This window comes from Pleurodeles waltl, chromosome 1_2, assembly GCF_031143425.1.
Source record: "Pleurodeles waltl isolate 20211129_DDA chromosome 1_2, aPleWal1.hap1.20221129, whole genome shotgun sequence".
Classification (NCBI taxonomy): domain Eukaryota; kingdom Metazoa; phylum Chordata; class Amphibia; order Caudata; family Salamandridae; genus Pleurodeles; species Pleurodeles waltl.
In genome coordinates this window covers 174,310,997-174,323,875 of record NC_090437.1, presented here as the reverse complement: position 1 = coordinate 174,323,875, position 12,879 = coordinate 174,310,997, and the positions used below count along the sequence as shown (strand labels likewise).

Below are 12,879 nucleotides of genomic sequence, written 5' to 3'. Positions count from 1 at the left end.
GTGGGGCACAATCTCAAGGGGCTGTTCCCTCATTTGCATGGGGCTTTGCCTTTCAGTGAATGCAGTATTATAGCAGCGAGTGCAGAGGCAAAGGAGCTGTCAGGAGGTGCACTAACTGTGCCATATAGAGGTGGTACATGGTGAGTGGGGACACTGAGGGCAATCATCAGGAGAGCATAAAGAGAATGCTCCAATCCTCCTGCAGGTTAGTGCAATCATGCCTTCAGGGAAATCGCTGTCTGCCTTGGGCATGCATGAGTACACAGCTGTGCTGGAAGCAGAGCATTCATTGTGAAAGGGCTTCTTGACCCGGTCTGCGCCTGGCACACCCAGATATAGGTTCTCCGTGGCACAGGCCAGCCAGTGCACCTTTTCTATAACATGGGTCCAAGTGCATAATTTGCATCCAATTACATGTTTCATATCCTGGAATGGGGAATAACTTGCTTATAGCGCTTACCAAACCAGTGTAGGGTGCTGAAGCTCTTGCCTACATGGGTAGCACAATACACCTTATTGGGTGTGTGACTGAAGTGTGTTATCTTTGTTTTGATCCTGTGAGGAAAGTGTTGCCCTGTCGTGCATGATGCCCACTGAGGTGCGGTAATTGTGTTATAGGACGCAGCGCTTAGTAGTGTGATGGATGAAGAAGTATGAGAGGTAGACTCACAGTTGATGGTTTTCAGTATGCTGGCAGCTTTGAGCAGCTATGCAGCTCCCTTTATGCTATTTATTTATCTTGTAGTCCATTTAGCTGGTTGTTTCAATGGGTTGTATGTTTTGAAGTATTTTGTTTGAAGTTTATGGTCCTGAGCAGGCCTATGTTAAAGGGAGAAATGGTGGAGAGGTCTGCTGGGTTGGACTTTGTTTAATCTCATACTGTATCTGCTTCTCATTGTGAGTTGCCAAGAATAAGTCTTAGTATGTAGGTTGTTGGGACTTGCAGTGGTGAACTCAATTTAAGTCCTATGTTGGCCAGCAGCATGTGGCATGATCTCTTCAGGTATTTCACGCCTGTTTATTGCCTTGGGCTGGTACAGTAATGGGTGATGGACATGCCCTGCAGCAGTTTTGAATAATGTGAGTGTAAGAGTGTCAAGCAGTAAAATCGAATTCTTTTGCAGCTTGTATGAACTACAGTCCACTGCCAGGCCTCTGACAGTTATGGTATTAGTATTAGTGTAAGTCATACATTTTATTGTAGTTGCTTTTATATAGTACTTACTACAGCGGATAAGGCATTATAGCGCTTTACACTAGACAGCATGCTGCTCCGGAACCAAGGATTATTGTTTTTATTTCTTTTAGTGCATGTTATCCCCCATTCCAACATGTGCAAACAGGTCATGTGCTCCGATTGTACTGAAGATTTGAAACAGGTTTAGTTTTTCCCTAACCTGCGTCCTGATTCAGATCCTGTTTTGGGTGCAAACAGGAGTTGCACCCAAATTGGATTACCAGGCCCATCCCGATCAGAGCCTCAGTGCCCTGACACAAATGTAGTTTGCATCAGGATGTTTTTGAGCTGGTAGTAGCTATTGAGTAATAACTTTGTTAGACCCGATGGAGAAAATCCTAGAAAGTATAGCACAATATCTCTTGGTACAATTCCAGTAACACAATTACTGGCCATTTGTTTGCACCTCACCATTACCGTCGGGTTCCAACTGACCCCATTAGTAAGCACAGTCAGTGTCTGTTCAACTATCATGAGTTTTAAGAAACATTCTTCATTGTTATATAATAAATACACAACAGTTTTCTGAGCCTCTAAATGCTCCAGGCATTAACGATTTGGTGAGTAAAAATGGAATGATTCCATCATTTAAACCTGTGAACTAGCTCAGAACATACTGCGCCTGTTCACAAAAGTATCAGCAAAGCCAATTGGGCTCACCTTATAGCTTTGTCAATGCTTTTTGCAGATGCTGCGCACTGTCGGCAAATAATTTTTTTTAATTGTCCTCTGGGAAGAAAGATGTAGTCACATGCATTATCGAGCATGTGCCCATATGCATCATGATGGTACCACATCCGAGCATGATAATATATGTGCCTGTATGCATCATCATACCTGCACATGTAAGTCCTATGATGCAGCAGTCATTTTTTCCTAATTTAGAATTTCAGGATGGCTTGATGGAGGTAAGGGGTTCAAAAGCGAACACCGCAAAGCAGTGGTAGCAGCAGAGGGAGAGTTATGAAGGAAGATTGCACTGGGGTGGGTGGGTTGAATTGTCAACAACGCACAACAGAGCAGCGGGTGCAAGAGTGCAACAGAGGAGCTTGGTAGGGTACTTTTATTAGGATCAGGAGCACTCACCCTGGACCGCAACCCATCCCAAACCCGACAAGCCAATGACAGACCATAAGCTGCTTTGCAAAGAGGGTAAAGTTTATTACAGAAACAATACTAAAAATGAACTTTTAACATTATTATCTTTCAAAATCTAAACACAGCACACATATAAGAAAAAATCGTCAGCAGGCTCAAGAAAATAGCAGTTACAATTTACATAGAATATCAAATCCAAACAATCTGACATCGTCGTGCTAAAATTCCATTCATTGATATTATACAGTTCTTGTCATAATGGAGCCTCCATTCTTAATCATCTAACACTAAGGTCCAGTCAACCTCCATCCCAAGAAGAAGCACACAGGTGGACTACACCTGCATTCATGAGGGGTGGTCCCCTCTCCCGGTAACCATGTCCGCAACCCCAGGGACCTACCCCTCCAAAACCAGGCTGTCTGTGGAGCACCTAGAGTGTGACCAGGGGGCTGCAGCCCCATGCTCTGCAGTGCCTAACCATGTGCCCTTGTCCCAAGCCAGTGTGAACATTCTACTTCAGGATTCAGATTGCTGATCCCCCACCCTCTTCTCAGTGCTGCCCTAGGAAATGAGTTGGAGGACCCCCCCAACTGTTGTACAGTGATCTTAAGGTTCACCTTTTCACCACAAGGGCGACCAGGACCAACTGGTCCTTCGCCCTTCCCACCAAAGAACACATTTTGAATAAAGGTCCAGAATCTGTCAATAAAGAAGTCAGTACCCTTATCAGGTAAGTGAACCCCCTCTCTGTGAAACATTTGGTCACTCCTGATCAACTTGTGTGGAATGTTGCACTGCTGTCCTATCCCAGGTAACAGCTTGGCCATTTTAGCATTGAGATGCCCGACTGACACATTAAGAGCCCTCGGTCTAATATTTGGACCCCTCTTGCGACGCAGGATCATGTGTGATCAAGTTCTGACTGCCTCAGGTAAGGTCTTACCCAACCAGGCGAACTCGCACAAAAGAGCCTCCCTGCGCGGCCTGTGCCCCAGCGTAACCAAGTCATTACTCCCAATGTGAATAATGATCGTGCCCGGGAACTGCAGTCCCAAACAACCCTTTGTCTCCTCCACAAGTTGGTCAAGATGAGCAATCCGGAGGCACCCAACTCAGCACCACTGGAAGAAGACATCCTTCAATCCAGCAGGCTTTTACTTACAATGCTGCTGCAAATGGTAAGCCACCCACCACGCAAAGAAATAACCAATCACCCACACAACCTCGGAAGGCATTATAAAAAAGTAAAAAACTAGAGTGAGATAACAGCTTTACATAGTGATTACAGTGTGAAGCACAGAGATTCAAAGCAACATAGGCTGTTTGTAGCACTTATAACAAGATGATGACCACTATCCAATCCGCTTGACTTCATTTAAGAACAAACCCACTCCTACAAGAAAAGTTGCTGCCCGATCCTAAAAGAATGTGATAAGTAACCCGACGGGTCAATACCAATACTGGTGAGAGTGCTGCTCAAAGCTGCTGAAATCTGATAGCATAACAGGCACTTCCCATTAGAATGGATGAACAGTGCAGGGGATTATACATTGGGCCAAACCGAGATGTATGCCCTCATCCGTGCAACTGGGCAAATAACAGATCAGTGAGCTCTGCTATAGTGCCTTTTCTCGCTGGATCAGACATGGACTTCCTTAGCTTAAGGGTAAGCCTGTCTGGATATATGTGGGTGTCTACCTATTGTAAGCCACCCAATAAATCAGTTTTAGATGCCCCAACTAGCTCGCCCACCCTGAAGGCCCCATAAAAGGTGACAGAGAATGCAGCCGCAAACAATGCCACCTCGTAAGAGGAACTGAATATTACATGGAGATTAGCCAGCATATCGCCCAGCACCTGCATGTCGAGCAGTCTTCTTCCATCCTTGTCAGTGCCCTCGAATCTCGTCCAACCTGTTAGGGCCTTTCGCACCCGGAATCAATTGCCCACATCACACATGCCCTGTAGTGGATCCTTTTTAGTTTTAATGGGTCTCAGGAGTTTATCTTAGCTTTCTGGCTTACAGGCCTGTGTCCTGTCACCTAGTGACTTTTAATCTACTTATCTCGCTCTGTCTTAGTCTATTTATTTTATTATTTCTTTTAAAATGGCTGCCATATTTATAGTTAGAGAGATGTTTTGATTTCACATTATCAGTGCCACTCTGTGAAGGCGTCACTATCAGCGTCAAAGTTAAGTGATGTACAAAGGTGTTGCACCTGGCCCTTTTTGCAGGGCCATCCCCAATCACTTTGCCTCCTTCCACCTAATTTTTCTGACCAGTTTATGTTGGCTTTAGGACTCTGGGCACTTTACCACTGCTAAACAGTGCTAAAGTGCATATGCTCTCTGTGTAAATTGTACTGTTTTTTTTGGTTTATCCCTAATTGGCATATTTGATTTACAGGTAACTCCCTGGTAAAGTGCACCAGAGGTGCCAAGGGCCTGTAAATCAAATGCTGCTAGTGGGCCTGCAGCACTGGTTGTGCCACCCACATTAGTAGCCTTGTAAACTTGGCTCAGACCTGCCACTGTAGTGTGTGTGTGCAGTTTTAAACTACCAATTTGACTTGGCAAGTGTACCCATTTGCCAGGCCTAAACCTTCCCTTTGACTACATGTCAGGCACCCCTAAGGTAGGCCCTAAGTAGCCACAGGTGCAGGGTGCAGTGTATGTTTAAGGTAGGACGTATACTAGTGTGTTTTATATGTCCAAACAGTGAAATACTGCCAAATTTGGTTTTCACTGTGCAAGGCCTATCTCTCTCATAGGTTAACACAGGGCTGCCTTTCAATTCCCTTAAAGTGCAGATTCCCCTTGAGAGCAGATAAAAATGTGGAGTTTAGGGTCTCTGAACTCACAATTTAAAAATACATCTTTTATTGAAGTTGTTTTTTAAATTGTCTGTTTGAAAATGCCACTTTTAGAAAGTAGGCATTTTCTTGCTTAAACTATTCTGTGACTCTGCAGGTTTGTGGGTTGTCTGTCTGGGTCAGTTTGACAGTTGGGCTGTTTTGCACCTCTCTAGACAGTGACACAAAGGGGGCGGGCGTAGCCTGCAGATCCTGAGGAGCCATCTGAGCTAGAGGGGAGGGAGGAGTTGTCATTCACACCTGAAAGGACAATGCAGTCTACAACCCCCTGGTGTGTGTCTGGAGCCTGGCCTGGACAAGGAAGGATCTGTCAAACACTTGAGACTCACATATCCTCTGCTCAAATTAACTCATATTAATACTAAAACTGTACTCCTATTTCCCTATACTAATTCACCACTAATTCCTCTTGGGTTCCGGAGTAGCGTGCTACTCGACGAAAAGCACTTCAACGCCTCATCAGAGGTAGTAAGCACTATATAAATACTATTACAATAACTATACAATACAATAAAATACAATGCAGTACAATACAATACAATACAATCTTTCTGGAATCAAGAGGAACGTCTCCCAAGCAGAAGAGCTGAAGAGCTGGAGGAGGAGTACTGTCCCTTTGCTGTGCTGCTTTGCTAGACTGGCCTGCAGTTGCTGCTTCTGCCTGAAATGAGTGCAAAGGGTGAACTTTGCTGTGTGTCCTGTTCGAGAAAGTTCTCCAAGGGCTTTGAGTGGAGCTTACCTCCTGTTGGAAGTCTCAGGGACACCAAAGACTTCAGTTTCCTCAACCTGCAGCACTGGGAACTGTGTGTTTTGTGCTGTTCAAGAGGAGAAACCACTGCCGCCAATGACACCACTGGCCTGTACCGTGACCTGCCAGCGCCGCACTGAGTCGCACTGCCCCGCTTTGCACCGCGACCCTGGTCTCACCGACGCCGTCATCAGATGGCTTCACCGAGCCGCTGCTCGCACACGACCTGAGGGCCCAGCTCACACCGCAGACTGGGCCTCCCCGACGATGCCACTCCTGCTGAAACCGGTGCCGCTGCCTGCACCGTGGCCTGTGGAAACCGCTTGTGAGGAGCATAAAGCACTGTCCCGTCTCGCACCGCAGCCCCGGTCCACCAACGCCAGCACCATCGACTTCAGTGTCGTCACCAGGCATCCCTGCCTGCACCATGGCCTGTGGACACCGCTCGTGAGGGTCATGAAGCACCGTCCCATCGCACACCGCTGGCTTGGGCCTACAGACGGCAGCGCTTCCGCAACGCCAACGCCACTGCCTGCACCGTGACATGTGGATACTGCACGTTGCACCGCTCAGCTTCACACCGTTGCCCTGGTCTTACCAACGCCACTGGACACTGTCACCAAGCCACTGTCTGCACCGTGATCTGTGGGCACCGCACGTCGCATCGTCCCGCTTTGCATCGCAGCCCGATGGCATCCACGCCAGCGCTCGTGACTTCATCAGCCCGGAGTTCAATCTGCAACACATGTGACTTCAAGGGCCCGACAACTCCTGCACAGACTCTGGAACTGACACAGCAACGCCGCTCTCCGGAGCTCACCGAGAGGATCACGAGGCCCTATAAATCCAAGGTACTGTTTGTGGGCCTTCCCGACAATGTAGCTGGCCTGCGATGCTGCGGCCGGCCTGAACTGTTGGTTTTGGTGATCACGATGCTGTGATAGCCCCAGGTGGAGCTATTGACTTCAAGGAACTGTATTTAAAGATAAATCTTACAAAATCCATATCTTTAGCAATGTATGTTGGATTTTTCTCGTTTTGGTCTTGTTTTACACAGATAAATATTGGCTATTTTTCTAAAACTGGTGAGGTGTCCTTTTGTAGTGTTTTCACTTATTACTGTGTGCTATGTGCAAATGCTATACACATTGCTTCTGAGATTAGCCTGACTGCTCGTGCCAAGCTACCAAGGGGTGAGCAGGGGTTATCTGAGCAGGTATCTCCCTTATCCTCACTAGAGTGAGGGTCCCTACTTGGAGAGGGTGCAAACTAACTGCCAACTAGGGACCCCATTTCTAACAATAGGTATTCACATCATGTCCCTTTCCCACCTACGTGTGACAGGAACATAATGTACTTTTGGAGGGAATTGTTAAATAATTGCCGCCACAAGCCTGCCCCCTTATCTATTGTTTGGGAACATACGTGTCCGGGGTCCTACAAGATGTATAAAAATACATCTCACGCAGACAGGGTTATCAGAGGGATTCCTAGACTCTGTCTATATTGCACGTCACCTTGATGCCGATTCAGCCCTTGTGTCACCACGAAGTCTGAGCTACACCTCATTCCAAGATAACAAGGGTTTGGGGGTGCTTCTCATGTACCTGGTACTGGCAGATTAGGTTTAACACACCTAGCTCTTGTTAGGTTAGAGATTAGGTTCTCCATGCTATGGTTTTAGTGATAGTTTACATTTCATGTTTATTACAAGATGGTGGGGGTCTTTGTGTTCACAACTCTCATCTTTACAATTCTGCTTCTTGCATTGTTCATTATCTTAATCATTGCAGCTCATGCATTTTATCGTAGATTGCAGTATTTTTAATAAACCTGTTAAAAACTTTCCTGCATCTCCTTTATCGCCTATGTGTGACTGAGATGTATTACTAACATGAGAAAAGGGTAATCTCCGTTCCACCAAGACTCCCCTGAGATGTTGCATTCTAGAGTACATGTGTAAAAGCTGCCAGAAATCACCTTTTACTGTGTGGATTTTTGGTGAGATACTGCTTGAAAACCGGAAGGGTTAGACCGACAGTTGCAACTTGTTGTAGGAATGGCCTACTCGCCTACAAACAAAAGTGTTGTCATCCCTAAAGCACAGAAAACTTGTTTAGTTCTTATTGCGAACTTTGAACACGGCGCCTGCATGCCCAGTGTGCCCAGGACCACCAGCACCAGCTGGATACCAATTGTCCACTACTGGGATTAACCTGCAAATACTACATTCTATCATGGGCAAGGTGCCCATGGAATGAGAGATAATCCCGTTCTGGAGAGCACAAAAAACAAATCAGCTGGAAGCTGTGTTTCCCCATACGGGACCACAGGAAAAACACAGAATTCTGATATTAATGAACTTGCCATTCCGAAGGGTTCTCTCAGTGGACGACTGCACCACATGGGGGCAAAAAAGCTGATGGCCTCCAAATGGGCTTTTGCATAAGAAGATGGCCTGCCCTGAAACCTCAAATCCTCACAGAAGAGGAAAACGGAACCAGGCAAAAATAACTTAGACACGCCCTGCCCCTGCAAAAAGTCCTTATAAGTCTTAAAGCATTTCTGCTAAGTCCCCCCTGTGCGCTTGGTTAAGGAAGCTGCTGCTAAAACTTATAAGGTGGGGCTCCAAAGATATGTTGGGAACTCCCTTATCCGCTCCTTGTGGGAGATACTCTTGGAAGTCCTGCAACTTGGAGCGAGATAAAACATCAGCTGCCTTATTATGAACACCCGGGACATGTCTGGACCTAAAAACAACATTCAGCTTCAAGAAAAGTAAGGCAAGGTCCTTCAACAGTCTCCAAACTTGTCACAGGAGGCTCCCTGTATGTTAATAGCCTCAACCACTGCCATATTGTCTGACCAAAAAAACCTGTTCTGTTCTGGAACACAGCAGACCATGTGGTTACCGCAACAACAACAGGGGACAGTTCTAGACATGCAATGTTCTCTGTCACCCCGCTATCATGCCTAATTTGTGTGAGACCTGCCCTTGTCCTGGCTATGGACCTAGAAAAAGGGTGACCCACTGGGATAATGAACTGTGTCAATAGCCTAGCTAAAGACCCAGATCTTGTCAAGAGGCAGCCTGCATTCCCTGGCAATAGTGTCAATCTCAATACTCAAACAAAAAATACTGTTGAAAGGGCCAACTGTTTTGTCTGGGCCAAGGGGAACCCTTGAATTTCTGAATAAGGAAGTCATCTCCTCTAGAGCCCAATAACAAGCCCCTAAAGTTGATGGACCCATGATCAGAAAATCATTAAGGTAATGAATGATATTGTGGTGACAAGTTTTTTAAGTAAACAGCCATTTCAATATCGAGCTAAACTGTTCAAAGTAATTAGATGACACGGCATCGCCCATGGGCATACAGTTGCCCAGTTGTAGGAATACTGACCACCGTATTGAAAAGCAAGCATGTGATAATCATCAGGATGCACAGGAAGACGTCTGAATGCAGACTTGATATCTGTCTCTGCCAGAAGTGGCCCAGGGCCCAGCCTGTGCAACTTATCCATGTCAACAGATGAGTAAGTTACACAGTTCAGGGTTGACTGCATCGTTCACAGATAAGCCCTTAGGTGCTGGGAGGTTATGGATTAACCTGAAGTGTCCGGGAACACAAACAGCGGGGAGCAAAAGGGGACTGGTGAAAGGGCCAGTAATCCTACCGAACAAGCCCTTCTTTTCCAGTTCCTTGGCTACTACCCCAGGGTAAACATGCACTGAGAACACCTTCTTGCAATTTGGAATAGGTACAACCCCTTGAGCAGCTTTGTGGGAGCCACCGGAAAAACCTTTATATAATAACTGAGTTGCTTTCATATCAGGGTATAAATTAAGCCAAGGGAGCAGCTTGCCAATCTGAATTGGCGTGGGTAAGGCCTTAATGGCTGGTTGTCTAATTGATATCCTTTCCTTTCTCCTTGGATTTCTTGATATATTTAAATCCAGGATGTGAGGGGTGCCCACAAAAGGAAAAGACATGCTTGAATTTACAAGTCACCGTGGACCGAGTGCACAGCTTTCTATTAAATGCCCAACAAAACCTCTTCCTGTCACCTGCATCCTGTTGTTGGCGAAAAGGCTGTTTAAGGGAGGTTTTGTTGTTCACAATCTCCAGCCATTCACTGACCTCTGTTTGGTCCAATCCAATTTCAGGGTCCTCCACCTTAGTCCATTTAAAGTCTCTATCATAATCTAACCAGTGCCCTCCCCCCACAGACATAACGTGCTTTAAGTATTTTGTTAGCATAAAATATCATGGCGGTTGCTTCTTTGGGTTTCTTCTCCAACATAATAGTCAGAAAGACATTAAAACCAAACAACCAATTAGTGATAGATTCCTCAACCTTAGGCTTGTTCTCCTTCGAGGAGGCATCTTTCCTATCCTTTTCTTTTGCCTCACCATCCCATCGCATGGGCCGAATCAGTGAGAAGTTATCCGCTAATTCATCCTTCCACATTTATTCCTTTACCTCAACGGGGGTATCGGTTGCTAACTTCCCCAACTTGGATAGGAAAGTGTCCTGCCCACCCATTGCTTTGCATGCTGAGCTACAGTAAATTGCAGAACTCTCGGTCCCTTTGCCTGATACAGCCATGGCAAGATCCTTGCTTACCGACGAGCGTCTGCGCCTTCCTTCTGGGCAGCGTGATCCAACCCAGACCCACTGTGCACTTTCGCAATGATCTCAACCTGCCTCTGTAAATCAGTGCTGGCAGACAACGTTGTAGGCAAAGGAGCCCAGAGGGCAGTAAGTGGGGACACCCCTTGTGTCCCGCTGCAGTTTTTGACAATTGGGAAAGTAGAGATGCAACTGAGGAAAGCACCCCAGTGGTAGGGTCTGCGGGAACCCCTGCGCCCACCAGCCCCAACTTGTGCTACTGGATGTAATGACACCACAGGTGGGCCTTCCACCGACCCCTGGGACTGTGAGCTAGAAACTGGCCTTGTCTGTCTTGACGTGGCCCAGGTTTTCCCTCTGAATGTGATTTCTATGACTGCCTGATTTCAGCTAGTATGACAGGACATCAATGGAACCTGACATTGCCTGCTGTGAGTCGGGGGTGAGATGAGTGACGTAGAAGCCAAGAGTGGAGGTAGGCTGTCCTCACTGGTGTACTCCCAGAGTACTACTCTCTGGCCTTTCAACTACTGCAGCCCTTTGACCTGCGGAGCCCAAAACCCACGAGGGGGGGGGGAGGTTGTACTGATTGTTTCTTGCCTTCCTCTTCATAGGAGTGAATGCAGCCCACTGAGGGCCGGCAGACCGCCTTGGACATTCTGCTAACACTTACTCTGGATGCATAACTCCCCACCTTCACCCAACTTTGAAAGAGGACCATTTTTAACAGCTGGGTTAATTCTGGGTTGCATCCCTTCCTTTTGCCCACCCTACTGCCCTTAGCTGGCATTTTTATTAGAGACTTACTAAAAGCAGCAAACAGTACAAACACCAAAGCAATTATGACTGAGAATAACTCGAAGGCCACTCACCTCAAGTCCTTGTCCGCGTTCCTGGCCCAGCACCGCTGCAGTGGGAAAGGTGCACAGATTGCCCACACCAGAAAGGCCAGCAGCTCAAAATACTACTAGGCAGGGAAGGGTGAGGGTGACCACCCCTAATGAGGTGAAGCCCCCAACTACTCAGGGAATGGGGAATAACCAAGGCCAAGCTCAATACTACCAGGCAGGGAAGGGTGACCACCCCTAATAAGATGAAAGGCCCCAGGTACTCTAGGAATGGGAAATAACCAAAGCCAAGCTCAGGCACTAGCAAATATAGAGGAGAAATGGAGCCCACGGGGTTAATTCAAGGAAGGGGTTAAAATAAGAGCCCAACTGAATAAGGGACGGAGTAATGGAGCACACGCTGATGTGATGCTCCACTGCAATAAGCCAATCTATCACCAGGAGCCCGCTGAATTTCAGAGATGCTTGAAAGCACGAATCAATGGAGTTCATGCTGATGTGATCCTCCACAGCAATACAGAGGCACCCAGCAATAAATCCCACCACTCGGAGCCTGCAAAATGCATACTCGTGGCTCCAAATTCATTTAGGGGAGCGTGAGCAGTTCAAAAATTTAGAGCTGTTCAAAAGACAAGCAAAGAAAAGTGGGGCTGCTTGCTGTTGCATGCTGCCCCTTTTTGATTGCTGATTCGCGCTCTGACTCCCGGCAGGAGCGGGAGCCCAGGCGCTCGCAGCTGGCTCAATGAACAAAGTCACCACAAATGCCACGTCCTAATGGTGCCGGAGAGGAAGAGGGACTCTGGGAGCTCCAAAGGGCACCTGTGTGCTTGCAGTGGCTTCCCCGGGTCCGTGATCGTCTGAGTGCCAAACAAGAAAGGGGCTGAAAATACTCTGCTCGTAACTCCCGCACTTGACTCACTCCAGAGTTGGCATCATGAACGACAATCATCTACTTGTGTAACTTGTGCCAAAGCGGCCTGCTTGAAATCAATCATTTGACACTGGTTTAAATGTGGATAAATTTGGCCGCTTTATTGCTGTGGACAACATGCGACTGACCATGATGGGTTACATCTTATCGTGTAAATCACTGCCCGTGAAATGCGTACTTATGACAATATACATTCAGTTTATACAGTGACTAATTTTAACTCTCAAACTTTTTACAAATTGCAATGATTGGTGGGCCTTCAAGTCCTGGCCTCCGTTTGCCTAGTCTCCTTTTGCCCTTCTTTTGCTGGCAGTCCCACCTTTCCCTTTTGGGAGGGGGCTTGCTACAATAGAGTTTGTTTTACCTCGTTGTTGTTGCAGGGGGTAGCTTTAAGTCCTTTGGATTAGGCCCAACTCGCTACCTATGCCCTACCATCCGATCTGGCGGGTCTGGGCTGCGAGTGCCGTGTTCCGCTTACTCCCCTTAGTTGACCACATTACACCCTGCCGT

General features: G+C 46.9%; 1 protein-coding gene across 1 annotated transcript in view; it reads right to left on the bottom strand.

Annotated features, from left to right (window-relative positions):
• PRAG1 (PEAK1 related, kinase-activating pseudokinase 1) overlaps nucleotides 1-12,879 on the bottom strand; it is a 148,495-nt gene that overhangs the window by 89,709 nt on the left and 45,907 nt on the right. The gene's annotated exons all lie outside the window — the stretch shown is intronic.